The sequence below is a fragment of the Phyllobates terribilis genome, unplaced genomic scaffold (assembly GCF_046119375.1).
Source record: "Phyllobates terribilis strain yellow unplaced genomic scaffold, ASM4611937v1 Scaffold_1__5_contigs__length_1240528914, whole genome shotgun sequence".
In the NCBI taxonomy this organism is placed as follows: domain Eukaryota; kingdom Metazoa; phylum Chordata; class Amphibia; order Anura; family Dendrobatidae; genus Phyllobates; species Phyllobates terribilis.
The window spans coordinates 552,821,381-552,837,536 of record NW_027362761.1 but is presented as its reverse complement, the minus strand read 5'-3'; positions in this window follow the sequence as shown (position 1 = coordinate 552,837,536).

Here is a 16,156-nt window from a genome sequence, read left to right as displayed (position 1 = left end):
TGGAGCACATGTTAAGCAGAATTCGGAGTCAGGTGGTGGCACAAGAGGATGTGGAGGAAGTAGAGAAGGAGGAGTTGTATGCGGAAGGGCTAACATCTGCAAGGTCCAGGCGGTCAGCAGCACCAAGGCGGCAGGCATGTGAGGGTGGGGGAGATGGTTTTTCCAGGGCGCATGGTAGCAGCCAAGCTAGTGAGGAAGGTGCAGGAGCCCAGGAAGAAGTGGAGGACGAACTGATGGAAGACTCATCAGATGAGGGAGACCTTGATCACATTTCTGTTGTGCGAGGTTGGGGGGACAGGACAGAGGAAGGAAGCATGATTGTTAACTCGCCACCAACACAACAGGGACTTGGTGCTCCTAGATGCGCAACACACATGAGTGCCTTCTTGCTGCACTACCTGCAACATGACCCTCTAATTGTGAGAATTAGAAATAATTCTGACTACTGGGTTGCCACACTGTTAGATCCCCGGTACAAAAGTAAATTTGCAGAAATTATTCCTGCCATAGAAAGGGATGCACGCATGCAGGAGTATCAACAGAGACTGTTGCAGAATCTTACATGTGCTTTTCCACAAAACACCAGTGGTGCACGTACTGAATCTCACAGTTCAAACTTGCCAACCGTGGGACCGTCGAGTGTTCAGCACTCAAACCGTAACAGAAACACAGTATCTGCTGGTAACATCAATTTTGCGGAATCATTTCACCACTTTTTTAGCCCATCCTTTGCAAGGCCACAGGAGACAAGAAGTCTGATACATAGTCAACGCCTAGAGACGATGGTACAGGAGTATCTCCAAGTAAACATTGAAGCCATGACTGTGTCACTGGACCCTTGCTCTTTTTGGGCTTCCAATCTGGATAAATGGCCGGAGCTAGCCACTTACACCTTGGAGATCTTGTCATGCCCCGCAGCCAGCGTTCTGTCTGAACGTGTGTTCAGCGCTGCTGGTGGTGTGCTGACAGATAAGCGCACGCGGCTCTCCACTGATAATGTAGACAGACTCACGATTATAAAGATGAACAAATCATGGATCCAAAACGACTTTTCTACCCCTGTGTCATCCTGGGGAGAGTAAAAGCTTGATGATTGGTTAAAATCACCTCACCAACCATTTTAAGCTTTCAAATTACTAATCATGTTTATCTGTATCTTGGCTGGAAAATTATTTGGGCTTTGTAGCAGTGTGCAGTAATGATTCTATTAGGCCATCTATACTAAGCTCCACCAGATTTAAAATTACTAATCATGTTTATCTGTATCTTGGCTGGAAAATAATTTTGGGCTTTGTAGCAGTGTGCGGTACTGATTCTATTAGGCCATCTATACTAAGCTCCGCCAGATTTAAAATTAATAATAATTTTTAGCTGCATCTAGCCCGGAAAATAATTTTGGGGCTCCGAGATGCGCAAGACACATAAGTGCCTTCTTGCTGCACTACCTGCAACATGACCCTCAGATTGTCAGAATTTGAAGTAATCCTGACTACTGGGTTGCCACACTCTTAGATCCCCCACACTCTTCGATCAACATTTTCAATTTAATAAAGACCAAAAAAATGGTCATTTTTGAAATTATAAGCATTAGCAGGTTATTAGAAACTGAAATCAAACAGTTTTCAACTCAAAACTTTATTCTAGGTGATGTTACATTTGCACATAGGACCCCTTGTTCGAAAAGAGCTTCTGAACTCTCTCGTCCATTGAATTTGTCAGGTTTTGGATGGTTTCTGCTTCAATTGTTTTGCATGAGGACAGAATACCCTCCCAGAGCTGTTGCTTAGATGTGAACTGCCTCCCGCCATCATAGACACTCCTTTTGATGATACTCCAGAGGTTCTGAATGGGGTAGAGGTCAGGGGAGCATGGGGGTCACATCATAAGTTTGTCCCCTTTTATGCCCATATCAGCCAGAGATGCAGATGTGTTATGTGCAGCATGAGACGGTGCATTATCATGCATAAAAATGATCTTGCTGTGGAATACACGGTTCTTCTTCTTGAACCATGGCAGGAAGTTCTGTTTGAGAAACTCCACATACATTATGGAGTTCATCTTTACCCCTTCAGGGATCCTAAAGGGGCCGACAATCTCTCTCCCCATGATTCCAGCCCAAAACATTACTCCACCTCCTCCTTGTTGGCGCTGTAGCCGTGTTTGCGTGGGGTGTCCATCAACCAGCCATCCTCCACTCCATCCATCTGGACCATCGAGCGTTGCACGGCACTCATCCGTGAACAAAACAGTTTTGAAATCAGTCTTCATGTAATGTTTGGCCCACTGGAGCCGTTTCTGCTTGTGTGAAGTGGATAGAGGAGGTCGACATGATGGCGTATGCACAGCTGCAAACCTCTGAAGGACCCTGCATCTTGTTGTTCGGGGGACGTTGGAGGCAAGAGCAGCTTCAAAAACTTGTCTGCTGTTATGACAAGGCTTTTTTGACGCTGCTCTTTTAACCTGACGTAATTGCCTGTAGGAAAGAGTCCTCAATTTGCCCTTATCAGCACACACACGTGTGTACTGTGAATCAGCTACATACTTCTTGATTGCCAAGACACTTCATCCTGATCATCGCACAATGTTGATTGTAGTCATTCCTTGACCTAAATACTCCACAATTTGTTGCTTCTCAGCAGCTGACACATCCTTCTTCTTTCCCATTTTGGCAGAAAATGTAGGTTGCTTAATAATGTGGGACAGCCTTCTTAAGTAGTCTTGCCGTTCATTGGACACACCTGCCAAACAAATTAGCACAGGTGTCTGCAATTGCTTACAGTGATATAAAGAGCCCTGACACACATCACCATCAATGAGTTTAACTGACAAACAAACAAATTCTTCCCTTATCACTCCTAAACACTTTTTGCATAATAATTTGGAACACAGTGTACATGTGCTTTTCCACAAAACACCAGTGGTTCACGTAGTGAATCTTACAGTTCTAACTTGCCAACCGTGGTCTGTATGGAGTTGTTCAATAAAGGGCCCAAAATTAAGATAACATAGATGGGATAGGTCTCTATGAATAGGAATTCCTAAGTATTTGATACCCTGTGAGGGCCAATCAAAGGGAAAGTTGTACTGGATGGATTCCTGTATGGATTTGGGGAGGGAGACATCGAGGGCCTCAGACTTCGCTGCATTGATTTTAAAATTTGACCATGTAACAAAGTGATCTATTTCAGCCATAACAGCAGGGATGGATATATGTGATTGAGTGATATATACTAGGACATCAACAGCAAATAGAGAGCACTTGTACTCGGTGCCTCGCACCTCAATCCACCTAATATTGGGGTTATGGCGAATTGATGAGAGCAGGTGCTCCGTCACTAGGATGTATAAGAAAGGGGACAGAGGACATCCCTGCCTTGTCCCATTGGTGATTATGAAAGGTGATGAAACTGTTCCATTTATCTTCAGCCTAGGTGACGTATTGGGATACAGGGCCGTGATTTTGGCTATAAAAGGGTCCCCTAGACCCCTACCCCAAGCTTATTAAGAGAATAATATATGGCGTGCCAGGAGACTCTATGGAATGCTTTCTCAGCATCCATCGAGAGTATCTAATTACAAATTTTTAACTGCATCTAGTCCAGGAAATACTTTGTGCCTAGTAGCAGTGTCTGCTAGTCAGCGGATTATCCCGGCTGTTAAGCAAGCTACACCACCTGTAGTTTGGACACTTAATTTTTTCAAAGGAAATGCTTCGGGACCACGGGATACTCAGTGAAGAGCATCAGGAGGCACCCCAAGGCATAGGGGCTGGGACTGGCAGTAGGATGCCTTGCGGTGGACAGCCGAGCTCGATCCTTATAAAAGCTTTTTAACTGCAGCAGCTGTAGTGGACGCTACTGGAGCTGGAATTACGCGGCTGCTGGCATGAAACTTGTCCTCCAATAGATCCTTGTAAATGGATTTAAAGTGTATTCATTCAAATTAGAGAGACAATTTAAATTAAAAAGCTTAGAGCTGCCTCCACCACAGGGGGGCTCGCTCGACCCACCAGCGGACAGGCACCAGTATTGGGAGAGGGGGGCTGGCCGTCAGGGTTCACCGCGGCTCTGGCACAAACCCGGCGACACGGAGGTGGCACGGGCAGGAGCGGACTGGCCGTGTCGGCTTCTCACTTTTTGGATTTTAGAAGGGCATGACATGCCTATATCTGTGTCTCCCCCTCCTTTTACTCCTCCACCTCTTTTCTTTTCGCATGACTATATGTACTTGTCACTTTTCCATGTGTTAGTTATGTCTTCTGAGCAGTTGTCAGCTTTTGGACACATTTGAATGTGTTTTCTATGTGTTTCTATGTGTTTTTGTTTGCCTGCCATTGGTTTTAACGGTGTTCGAAGGTGTTCGACGAACAGTTCGACGAACAGTTCGGCGAACACACGGGTGTTCGACGAACCGAACCGAACTCGAACACTACGGGGGTGGCTCAACACTACTTGTGTGACCCCTAGAGTCTTTAGTATGTGTCCCATTATTTCTCCCGTAAAATGGGTACCTCTGTCACTCTCTATTAGAGATGAGCGTTGTTCGACTCGAACTGTTCACCAATCTCAAATTCGAGCTGTTTTGGGCGGTGTTCGAGCCGTTCGGCGAACACGAACGATTTGAAAAAAATTCGGCTGTTCGAGGTTATGTTCGATAACTGTTCGTGCACCAAAATCATAACTGGATTTTTTCTCAGTAATGATGAAAATTAATGTTAATACGCAGTTTGAGTGTACAGCGGGGCGGGGGGAGGGGCAGGAGATGGATCTCTGCAGGAATAATGAAGATCTCCATTTATTTTTTCTCTTTCCCGCATTTACAGTGGGGAGGTGCAATCTGTCAGCCTTCTCAGCAGCGTACACACGGAGCGAAGTGCTTTTTTTCACACAAGCAAGGGCATGTGTCTTTGGCAGTGTATGTCACATGTCCTTGCCCTATAAGACCCAGCCATTTTCCCCGTCACCACCATTTTCTCACTGCTGCAGATGCGTTTTAGACGGCACCGCTGTTGCTGTGTGCGCTATACCTTGTTAATTTCAAGCCAATTTTCGCACAAATCTACAGATAGCATGGGAGTAGGGAATAGTTGTGATTGCAGTCCTTTTAAGGACTAGGTTACAGCATTTCCTACGACTTTTATCAGGCTGGTCTGTGCTCTTAAATAGATAGGTTGTGGGAGTAAAGACTAATTGTAATTGCAGTCCTTTTCAGGACTAAGTTACATCAGTTCCTATCAGTTTTTGCCAGGCAGGTCTGTGCCAGTGTGTCACCCTGGCCTGGATGCCACAAAGTGTAATAAAGCTGTGTCTGAGAGCAAGGGGGAGGTTCTCTAGTCAGGGGAACATTAGCATGCAATGCCTCCTGTCTCAGGCCAATAGGGGGAGCAGGCTGCCCCTATAAATGCTGGTACTGGGGGCAGGGTTAGAGAGAACTTGATGGCCTGTCTCAGCACTGAGACTTGTCCCAGAGCAGAGCAGGGACAGACTGTTGTACTGCACCTAAGAGGAAGTGTGGTAGGAGGAGAGCCACAAGCCAGAGACAAGAGGCGAAGCAAGCCTGTCTTGGCAGATAAGAAACTGACTTTACCAGACTTTGGTGTCTGAGGCTGGGAGGATTCTACATCCTCCAGTAGAGAACCAGTCCGCAAGGGACTGTATATTCCTTGGCCTAAGAGGCCTGGAGGCCCTGTCACAACCGAAGGGACCAGTAAAGCCGTACAAGGCTGGGAGCAGAAAGGAACCCACGTCGCAGGCCATACAGGCGAGAATACACGGAAAGCTTGGAAACGTGGGCTGTTACTCTATAAGGAGGAGATAGCCAGAAGGAGCGCAGAAAGCACGGTAGGCCTACACCCTCACCCTGACCACGGCCAATTTCCCCATTGCTCTCAGACATCCAGGTCCCCTCCTAGCTGGGACTGTTTATGGGTCAGTTTACCTGTTTCAGTAAAGACCCTGGACTGCTCCTTCGCGCCTCCAGCACTACCGGTACTGGGACTCTCACCACCATCACTCCCACCATCCATTATACTGCCCTGGGGCCGCACTCTTCCCGTGGGGAGTCACACTACCCTAGCTGCACACCTCATCAGCCCCAGCGGTCTGCATGCAGCGGCGGTTCCTAATAACCGCAATCCACGGGTGGCGTAGTCGGACATTATCAGCAGAACGTAGCAGACTACCATTGGCCTGACCACCCTGAGCCACGGAACCGGGTCGCCACTACTACCCCCATCGTCTCCCTATTGCCCGTATCCGAGTGCCCCACGGCCCAGGGGGCGAGTCAGCTTTGGCGTAGTCGGCAGGATTTCGTGCCCGCAACAACCGGGTACTGCGTGCCTGAAAAAGACTTTTGTAACTTACCTGTGGCGAAGTTTCCCGCCATCCGGAGCCGATTCCCGCCATCAGACGCCATCTTGGACCGTTTCCCGCCGTCCGGAGTCATTTGCCGCCATCCGGAGCCGATTCCCGCCATCAGATGCCATCTTGGACCATTTCCCGCTGTCTTCTGCCGTCTTCCCGCCATCCGCAGCTGCTTCCCGCCATCGGACGCCATCTTCAGGACGCCGCGCGGGAAGAAGAGGGGCGTGGACGTCAAAACCACGCGAGATCTGAAGCTCCGCCCCACGCACCGACGCTGCGCAAGGTCCTGGAAGGGAGAGAGAGTGACGCTGACGTCATCAGGGCGCGACGCCAGGTCCTCGTCCATAGCAGCAGCAGCGGAGCCGCGGCCTACAGAAGAGGATCATCGGAAGGTAGGCCACGCTTAACTAGGGGGGGAGGAAGATGTCGGATACAGAGGCGCCCACTACCACCAGCGCAGCTGCAGCGGCGGTGATGCCCTTTTCCCTGCCCTACATCCCTGGAGCGGCCTGGCTGCCCAAGTACTCAGGGGAGCCCCATGCCCTAACTGACTTTAAGGAAAGGCTGTACAGTTTGTTCCAAGTCTACCCCCTGACAGAGGAACAGAAGGTCAGCATACTAACAGGGCAGTTAACTGGCGCAGCCCAAAGGGAGGTAAAATCATGGCCCACTGAGGAGAAAAGGACTGTGAAGGGTATTCTGGCCCGGCTGCGGGGTACCTTTGACACACGTACCTCCGCTGAAATTAAAATGAGGTTCTATGGATGTAAGCAGCGGGCACAAGACAGCATCAGAGACTATGCCCTAAATCTGCAGGAAGCCTTGAGGGCTATTCAACAAACTGACCCTGGCAGTGTGCAGGAAACGGATAAGTTACTAACAGAACAATTCATAGACGGACTGCTGTCCAGCGCCCACAGGGCCCAGCTGCGCCTCATGTTCTTTCAGGACCCTGATCTGACCTTTGCCCAATTTAAGGACAGGGCCATAAGGGTGCTCCGTGAATCCGCAACTAGTGGCGCTATAAACCCCCGGCGCCCTGCTATCACCTACCACCAGGAGGCGGCGCCCTCCTCTATGGACTCCGTGGAGGCTGATGCACAGGCCCTGAACCAAGCCCCGTTGAAAGACCTGCACCACCAAATCCAGGAGCTGACCAGGAGCGTCGCAGCGTTGACCAGGACCGTCCAGGCGTTGCAAGTGGACCCGTCAAGACCCATCGAGCTGGCTTCAAGTCCGGAGGATGTCCCGTGGCGTCGACAGAGGAGGATCCCGTCGTTCCGAGGGAGGCCCGCAGACCGCTACGCCGAGGATGGACAGCCCATTTGCCGTCAATGCAACCAGCCCGGACACATTTCCAGGTACTGTAATTTAAACGGGTCCAACCTGGGGCAGAGGGCCAACCCCCAGGCATAAGATCACCAGGCCCTTATAATTGGCGTGATAAGTACGTTGGGGGGCGCCCGATTTTAAGTAACCACTATCCCTTATGTACTTTTTAAGCAGTATTGGACTGATGCTGATATCACACGGTATCCAGACAGTAACTTGAGCATCATCGCCAGTAATGGCTTACCTGTGCCGCAGATGGGGTTCAAGGAGATGACCATTAAAATTGGTAAAGTTGAACTGCCGGCACAGGGAGTGATTATTGTGGACATTGACCGTCGTGAAAGTCAACCTAAAATAACTGTGGGTACTAACGTAATTGAAAATTGTCTTTCAGAGGTAATTGTAATTCTACAACAGATGGCAGTGAATGCTAGTTCCAGCCAACAGAGAGTCCTCAACAAGGAGATAAAAGCCCTGATGAGACGGCAGCAGGTGGAACTGTCTGGTGGTGAGATCGGTAGCGTAAGACTGAGTTACCCATTCCCCATTTCCATGCCTCCCAAAAGTGAAATGATGATCTGGTGTCGGACTGCAATCGGGTTGAGAGGTAGAGACTACCAAGCCATGGTAGAACCCGTGTACTCAGACAGCAGGCCCACCATTTTGACAGCCCAGGGGGTGGTTGATGTCCGTCATGGGAGGGTGCCCGTCCGCATCCTCAACATTGGGGAGAGGGAAGTACACTTACCCAGGTACGCTACACTCGCCAAACTGTTTGTTGTTGAACACCAAGCTATCAGGGCCATGGAAACCTTGCCTCCATCTCCACAGGTGGAGGGTAATGGCTCCCAGAAACAAAAGGAGGACTGGTGCCAGAAACTCCATGTGGGTGCTGACTCCACTCCTCTGCACCAAAAACAAGGAGTCTACCGGGTGGTACAGGAGTACGAGAGAGTCTTTAGTAAGCACCCGCTAGACTTCAGCAGAGTAAAAGGGATAGAACACCCCATCCCCACAGGGAGCCACCCACCGATAAAAGAAAGACACAGACCTGTACCCCCTGCACATTATCAGAACGCCAAGGGTATGCTAAGAGAGATGAAAGAAGCTGGGGTTATTAGAGACAGCTGTAGCCCCTGGGCAGCCCCCTTGGTTCTGGTGAAAAAGAAAGACGGCACCATGAGAATGTGCGTAGACTATAGACAAATCAACTGTATCACCCACAAAGACGCATACCCGCTGCCCAGAATAGAGGAGTCTTTAGCCGCACTAAAATCAGCTAACTTCTTTTCTACTTTGGACCTTACTAGCGTGTACTGGCAGGTTCCTGTGGCAGAGGCTGACAAGGAGAAGACCGCCTTCACCACCCCGATGGGACTGAGTGAGTTCAACTGTATGCCCTTTGGGCTCTGCAACGCACCAGGGACCTTCCAGCGGCTGATGGAATGCTGTCTAGGGCACCGAAACTTCGAGACGGTCCTCCTTTACCTGGATGACGTGATTGTCTATTCGAAGACCTACGAGGACCATCTCAAACACCTGGCTGAGGTGTTCGAAGCCCTGGCAGGCTATGGCCTGAAGGTGAAACCATCGAAGTGTCACCTGCTGAAACCAAAGGTCCAGTACCTAGGGCACGTGGTAAGCGCGGAAGGAGTGGCCCCCGACCCTGACAAGGTCACGGCAATCAAGAGCTGGCCAAGCCCCTCGAACATCAAAGAGGTGAGACAGTTTCTCGGGTTGGTAGGCTACTACCGAAGATTCATCCCCGGGTTCACCAAGATGGCAGCTCCTATGCAGGACCTCCTGATCGGACAGTCTAAGTCCAGGAGCCAAAAGCCGCCCTTCAAGTGGGATAAACCGGAAGAGGAGTGCTTCCGCCAGCTAAAGATGGCCCTCACAGGGGACGAGATCCTGGCCTGCCCTGATTATGGCCAGCCTTTCATTCTGCACACAGATGCCAGTAATGTGGGACTGGGAGCCGTATTGTCCCAAAACCAACAGGGCAGAGAAAGGGTGATCGCGTACGCCAGCCGGAAGCTGAGGCCCACCGAGAGGAACCCGGAGAATTACAGCTCCTTTAAGCTAGAATTCTTGGCGGTGGTGTGGGCCGTGACGGAACGCTTCAAGCATTACCTGGCCTCCGCAAAGTTCACCGTGTACACGGACAACAACCCGTTGACACACCTGGACAATGCAAGACTGGGTGCCCTAGAACAGCGGTGGATGGCCCGTCTCTCCAACTATGACTTCGTGATCAAGTACCGGGCCGGCAAAACTAATGCCAACGCTGGCGCCCTATCGAGGATGCCTCACTTACCTGAAGGTGACGAAGACCCAGAAGATCTGGAGGAGGTAGAACTCCCCGCGTTTCACCGGTATGGAGCCGCTCAATACTCCCACCACGTGAAGGAGGAGGATCTAACAACCGTGATGATCAATCCCCTACCTCACCACAGCTGGGCCGAGACCCAAGATAGTGACCCTGCCATCCGCCTGGTGAAAGATCTGCTGACCCAGGAAGACGCCCGCATGGATCCGGATGCCCCAGAGGAAGCCAAGCAGCTATGGAAAGAGAAGAGCAAGCTGTTCCTCTACGAAGGCAAGTTGTGCAGAAGGATTGTTAACCACCGGACTCACGAGCTGACCTGGCAAGTCGTGGTCCCAAGGCGGGATGCAGCTATGGTCCTGGGGGCTTACCATGACAGAGCGGGGCACTTCAGTTGGAAGAAACTGGAGTTCCTGCTAAGAGGAAGGTTCTTTTGGGTCGGCATGAGAGGAACTGTAGAAAAATGGTGCAGAGACTGTGGCCCTTGTCACCTAAGGAGGAAGGACCGTGCCAGCCAGAAGACACCATTGAGGCCCATCGTCACCACGCAGCCTCTTGAGCTGGTAGCTCTGGACCATGTCAAATTGGCTCCAAGCCGGTCTGGATACATCTATGCCCTGACAATCGTGGACCACTATTCCCGTTTTCTAGTGGTGGTCCCGGTAAAGGACTTGACAGCCCAAACAGCGGCCAGAGCCTTCCAGCAATATTTCTGCCGTCCACACGGGTATCCGGAACAGGTCCTGACAGACCAGGGTCCAGCGTTCGAGGCTGAAATCTTCCAGGAGTTCTGCAACCTCTATGGCTGTAAGAAGATTCGTACAATGCCTTACCACCCCCAAACCAACGGGATGTGTGAGAAGAAGAACAATATAGTCATTGATCTCCTAAAGACGTTGCCCCTGGAGGAACGCAGCCTGTAGCCAGAAAAACTGCCGGATCTGATAGACCTATACAACAATATCCCGGTGAATGCTACAAACTGCACCCCGGCTTACCTGATGCGAGCTAGACCAGGTAAGCTGCCCGTAGACCTGGAGATGGGAGTCCTAATACCTGAGGACACCTCCCCGGATGTGGACTGGGATACGGAAAGGCAACTGCAGTACAAGAAGGTACAGGAGAGTGTGGAGAAGAGCCTGGCCCAGGTGAGAGAGAGGCAAGAAAAACTCTTCAACCAACACGCCCCTGCTGGTCCCCTAGAACCTGGTGAGCAAGTCCTGAAGCAGAAGAGAAGGCTACATAAGTTGGATGACCAGTGGGAAAGGGAACCCTACACCGTACTGCAGTCTGACCACGACAACGCAAAGGTGTGCGTAATCACCAAGGACGGAGGAGAAACCACTAGTGTCGTCTCCAGAGACCACCTCAAAAGATGCCCCGAGCAGCTCCGCAGTGCAGAAGAGGATCAGAGTGACCTTGAACCCGCAGAGGACAAGGAAGAAATGATCAGCACCGTTCTCGGAGAGTTCCCTCAGTCCTGGACTCGCATAAATGATGCCATAGTGGTACCCGTCCTGCATTTCCTGCAACCGGCACAGCAACAACCAACACCAGAGCCGGAAGGTGAAGAGGAGCAAGCGGTTCCAGAGGCAGAAGAGCCTGTACCAGCAGCCCAGGAGAGTCAACCCTCTGCTGACAGTGAGCCTGCCATGCCTGCGGTAAGCCAAAGAACCCGCAGACAGCTGCCTGCCCTACCTGTACACCCAGCTGGTAGCTGTACCCCTAACGCTAGTGGGGAAAGCCAAGTCAGTCCACCACCAGACAGTGGGTTAAGGAGGTCGACCAGGAGCACAAAGGGGCAGATACCCGCTCGCTGGAGAATATAGAGTGCACTAAAATTGTAAATAACCCTGTTGCCAAATGTTGAAATGTTTGCCAAGTTACATGCATGTTTGGTAATTCTGTGTTTCAGTTTCTTGCAGCTACCGTAAGGACTCACAGGTTATGGACTTTTTATAACCGGGACCTTGTATGGACTGCGTTCGGAGCCTAACCCAGGAATGAACTAAGACTGTGAAGGACTTGGGGTAGGAAAGACCCCCACCTGGTTAAGGCTCCCCGTTGTGCTGGTGATATGGACACCCGGTCACAGACCACACTGTGACCTTAAGAACTCAATCTGTGCGTCGTCTGTCTGTTAATGTTTTATGGTTATGCATATTGTCTTTGTTTATTGTTTAGTCCCGGAGTACTAAATTTCACTAGGGGGGAATGTGTCACCCTGGCCTGGATGCCACAAAGTGTAATAAAGCTGTGTCTGAGAGCAAGGGGGAGGTTCTCTAGTCAGGGGAACATTAGCATGCAATGCCTCCTGTCTCAGGCGAGTAGGGGGAGCAGGCTGCCCCTATAAAAGCTGGTACTGGGGGCAGGGTTAGAGAGAACTTGATGGCCTGTCTCAGCACTGAGACTTGTCCCAGAGCAGAGCAGGGACAGACAGTTGCACTGCACCTAAGAGGAAGTGTGGCAGGAGGAGAGCCACAAGCCAGAGACAAGAGGCGAAGCAAGCCTGTCTTGGCAGATAAGAGACTGACTTTACCAGACTTTGGTGTCTGAGGCTGGGAGGATTCTACATCCTCCAGCAGAGAACCAGTCCGCAAGGGACTGTATATTCCTTGGCCTAAGAAGCCTGGAGGCCCTGCCACAACCGAAGGGACCAGTAAAGCCGTACAAGGCTGGGAGCAGAAAGGAACCCACGTCGCAGGCCATACAGGCGAGAATACACGGAAAGCTCGGAAACGTGGGCTGTTACTCTATAAGGAGGAGATAGCCATAAGGAGCGCAGAAAGCACGTTAGGCCTACACCCTCACCCTGACCAGGGCCAATTTCCCCATTGCTCTCAGACATCCAGATCCCCTCCTAGCTGGGACTGTTTATGGGTCAGTTTACCTGTTTCAGTAAAGACCCTGGACTGCAACCTATTGTCTGTGTGCTCCTTCGCGCCTCCAGCACTACCGGTACTGGGACTCTCACCACCATCACTCCCACCATCCATTATACTGCCCTGGGGCCGCACTCTTCCCGTGAGGAGTCACACTACCCTAGCTGCACACCTCATCAGCCCCAGCGGTCTGCATGCAGCGGCGGTTCCTAATAACCGCAATCCACGGGTGGCGTAGTCAGACATTATCAGCAGAACGTAGCAGACTACCATTGGCCTGACCACCCTGAGCCACGGAACCGGGTCGCCACTACTACCCCCATCGTCTCCCTATTGCCCGGATCCGAGTGCCCCATGGCCTAGGGGGCGAGTCACCAGTACTGTGCAAGTTTTTTTTAACAGCATTTGGCTAAATCTAGCAAAGCTAATCCTTTTTGGCCTATTGCAGAGTGTGTTAGTCAGTGGAGTAGCCTATCTGTGTTGCAAGCTACACCACCGGTGTATAGAATACCATTTTTTTTACTGCATCTAGTGAAGTAAAACGTTTTGGGCATAGCATCATTCTATTAGTCCATCTATACTGACCTCCATAAGGTTGCAAATTGAATATAATTTTTTTCTGCATCTAGCTCTGAAAAAATATTTGGCCTTCTAGCTGTGTGTGGGACTTGTTCTATTAGTACATCTATACTGACCTCCATCAGGTTGCAAATAGTGTTGAGCATTCCGATACTGAAATATCGGGTATCGGCCGATATTCGCGGTATCGGAATTCCGATACTTTTACAATATCGAATACAGGAATCGGAAGTTCCCATAATGCCTGCGCTCTGCAGTGTCTCTGAAGGATGACAAGCTGGATGGCAGCGCTCATCTGAGATCCAGCCTGTCATCAGAATGCCATCCCAGCGTGGGAGAATTTTCCTGATAGTTTAAAAGCCGGCGGGCGGTAAAAAGCCGCCGGCTTTTAAACAATCACACAGCCCTATACTGGTTCCCCGCAGCCTCCCACCCCGATCCTCCGCTCCCCTCGCCACCTCCCATCCCGATCGTAAGTTAGGACCGGGCGGGGAGCGCAGCACCAAGGAGCGGGGAGCGAAGGACCCGGGCGGGGAAGCCGGCTGTGAAAAGACTTCACCGCCGGCTTTCCAGTTCTGTGCTGCGCTTTCCCGCCGGTTATTTCAAATGAACAGCTGAGGTATCAGCTGATGCCGATCAGCTGTTCATTTGAAGTCGTCGCGGTGCCCTCGGAGGGTTCATGTGAGTTCATGCTTGACTGCATGAACTCACATGAACTTTCCCACGGCCGCACAGGTCAGCCTCACCTCCCAGACGATCAGCCCGTCATGATTGGTGTGTGTGGGTGTCTGTGCGATGTCTGTGCGATGTCTGCAGGGGTGTGCGCGGTGTCTGTGCGATGTCTGCGAGTGTGTGCGGGTGTGCGCGGTGTCTGTGCGATGTCTGCGAGTGTGTGCGGGTGTGCGTGCGATGTCTGTGGGTGTGTGCGGTGTCTGTGGGTGTGTGCGGTGTCTGTGCGATGTCTACGGGTGTGTGCGGGTGTGCGCGGTGTCTGTGCGATGTGTGCGGGTGTGTGCGTGCAGGCAGATATAGGCCGATGTGACACTACTACTCCCATCGGCCTATGTCTGTCCCCCGTCCACTCGTGCCAGCAGGATCAGCTCGATGGGAGCAGTAGTTCCCATCAGCCTGATCCTGCTATTTAAATTGCCCTACTGTGTCCCCAATAAATGTTAAATACATGTCATTGGTGGCCAGTGGTTACCTACAATAAATTAGTTCATACATTACCTGTCCCCGCCGATCGCCACCTAAAATAAAGTAAAAAATAAAAAACTACACCTATACTCACCTAGACACCTAATTCCCCGAAGCCATCGATCTCCTGTAATAAAATATAAAATAATAAACCACAACCTTATCCTTACCCCTCCGTAGTAGTCCACGAGTGTCCCATGATGATCTCCAGTTCAGAGCAGCCACATAGAATGTGACCGCTCTGATCCGCTGCCGCCGCTAGAATGATGGGGCCGTAAAGCAGCCCCGTCATTGTATAAGCGGGTTCGCCGGAGTTCAGGCAGCGCTGCTCCGGTCAGCTCCTTTACGGCCCTGCTGTATCGTGAGAAATTCCCACGGTACAGCACTGCCGTAAAGGATGTCTCCGGAGCTGCGCTGACTGAATGCACTCCGGTGACCTAAGTAAGGGGCTCACGCTGCCGGGAGCGGACGTGTTCCCGGCAGCGTGAGCTTACAGCAGCCATGCACAGCTATCACCATCTCCAGATGTGACAGCTGTGCATGGGAGATCAGCGCAGGAACGTGGACAGGTAACTATTTTTTTTTTTTAGTAAACTAAGAATTAAATAAAATGGTGTGTTTTATTTCAAATAAATTATTTTTTTCTGGGTGTAGTGTGTTTTTTCTTTTTAACACTTTGTAGGTTAGTAATGGGGGTGTCTTATAGACGCCCATCATTACTAACCTGGGCTTCATGGCAGCTGGCGCTGACATGAACCCCAGCCCTATTACCCCCTGCCACCGCACCAGGGCAGCGTGGAAGAGCGAGGCTAAGTGCCAGAGTTGGCGCATCCTATGGATGCGCCATTTCTGGGGCGGCTGACGGCTGGTTTTGCTAGCCTGGGAGGGGGCCAATATTCATGGCACCCTTCCTGGGCTATTAATATCAGCCCCCAGCTGTCTGCCTAGCCTTTGCTAGCTATTAAAATAGGGGGGACCCCACGTCATTTTTTTGGGGGGGTTCCCCCATTTTAATAGCTAGTAAAGGCTAGGTATTCAGCTGGGGGCTGATATTAGTAGTCTGGGAAGCTCCGTGGGTATTACCCCCTTCCCAGGCTTCAAACATCTGCCCCAGCCGTCTGCTTAACCTCTGCTAGAGACTAAAATTATGGGGGATCCCACGCCAATTTTTTTTTTAAATAAATCCTTTATTTTAACACTAAATGACATTTGAGGAGATAATAAAGATGCAGTCCCTAAATTATTATTTGTTTTTTAATTAATTTTTCCCAAAAATTTTGACGTGGGCTTTGCTATATTTTTGTATTCCAGCCAGGTACAGCATCCAGCTTCTATGAACGCGCCATTTTCCGGGGTGGCTGCGGACTGCAATTTGCAGCGGGGGGGGCCCAGAAAGCTTGGGTCTCCCTGCGCTGCAGATTCCAGCCCCCAGCTGCCTAGTTGTACCTGGCTGGACACAAAAATAGGGAGAAGCCCCA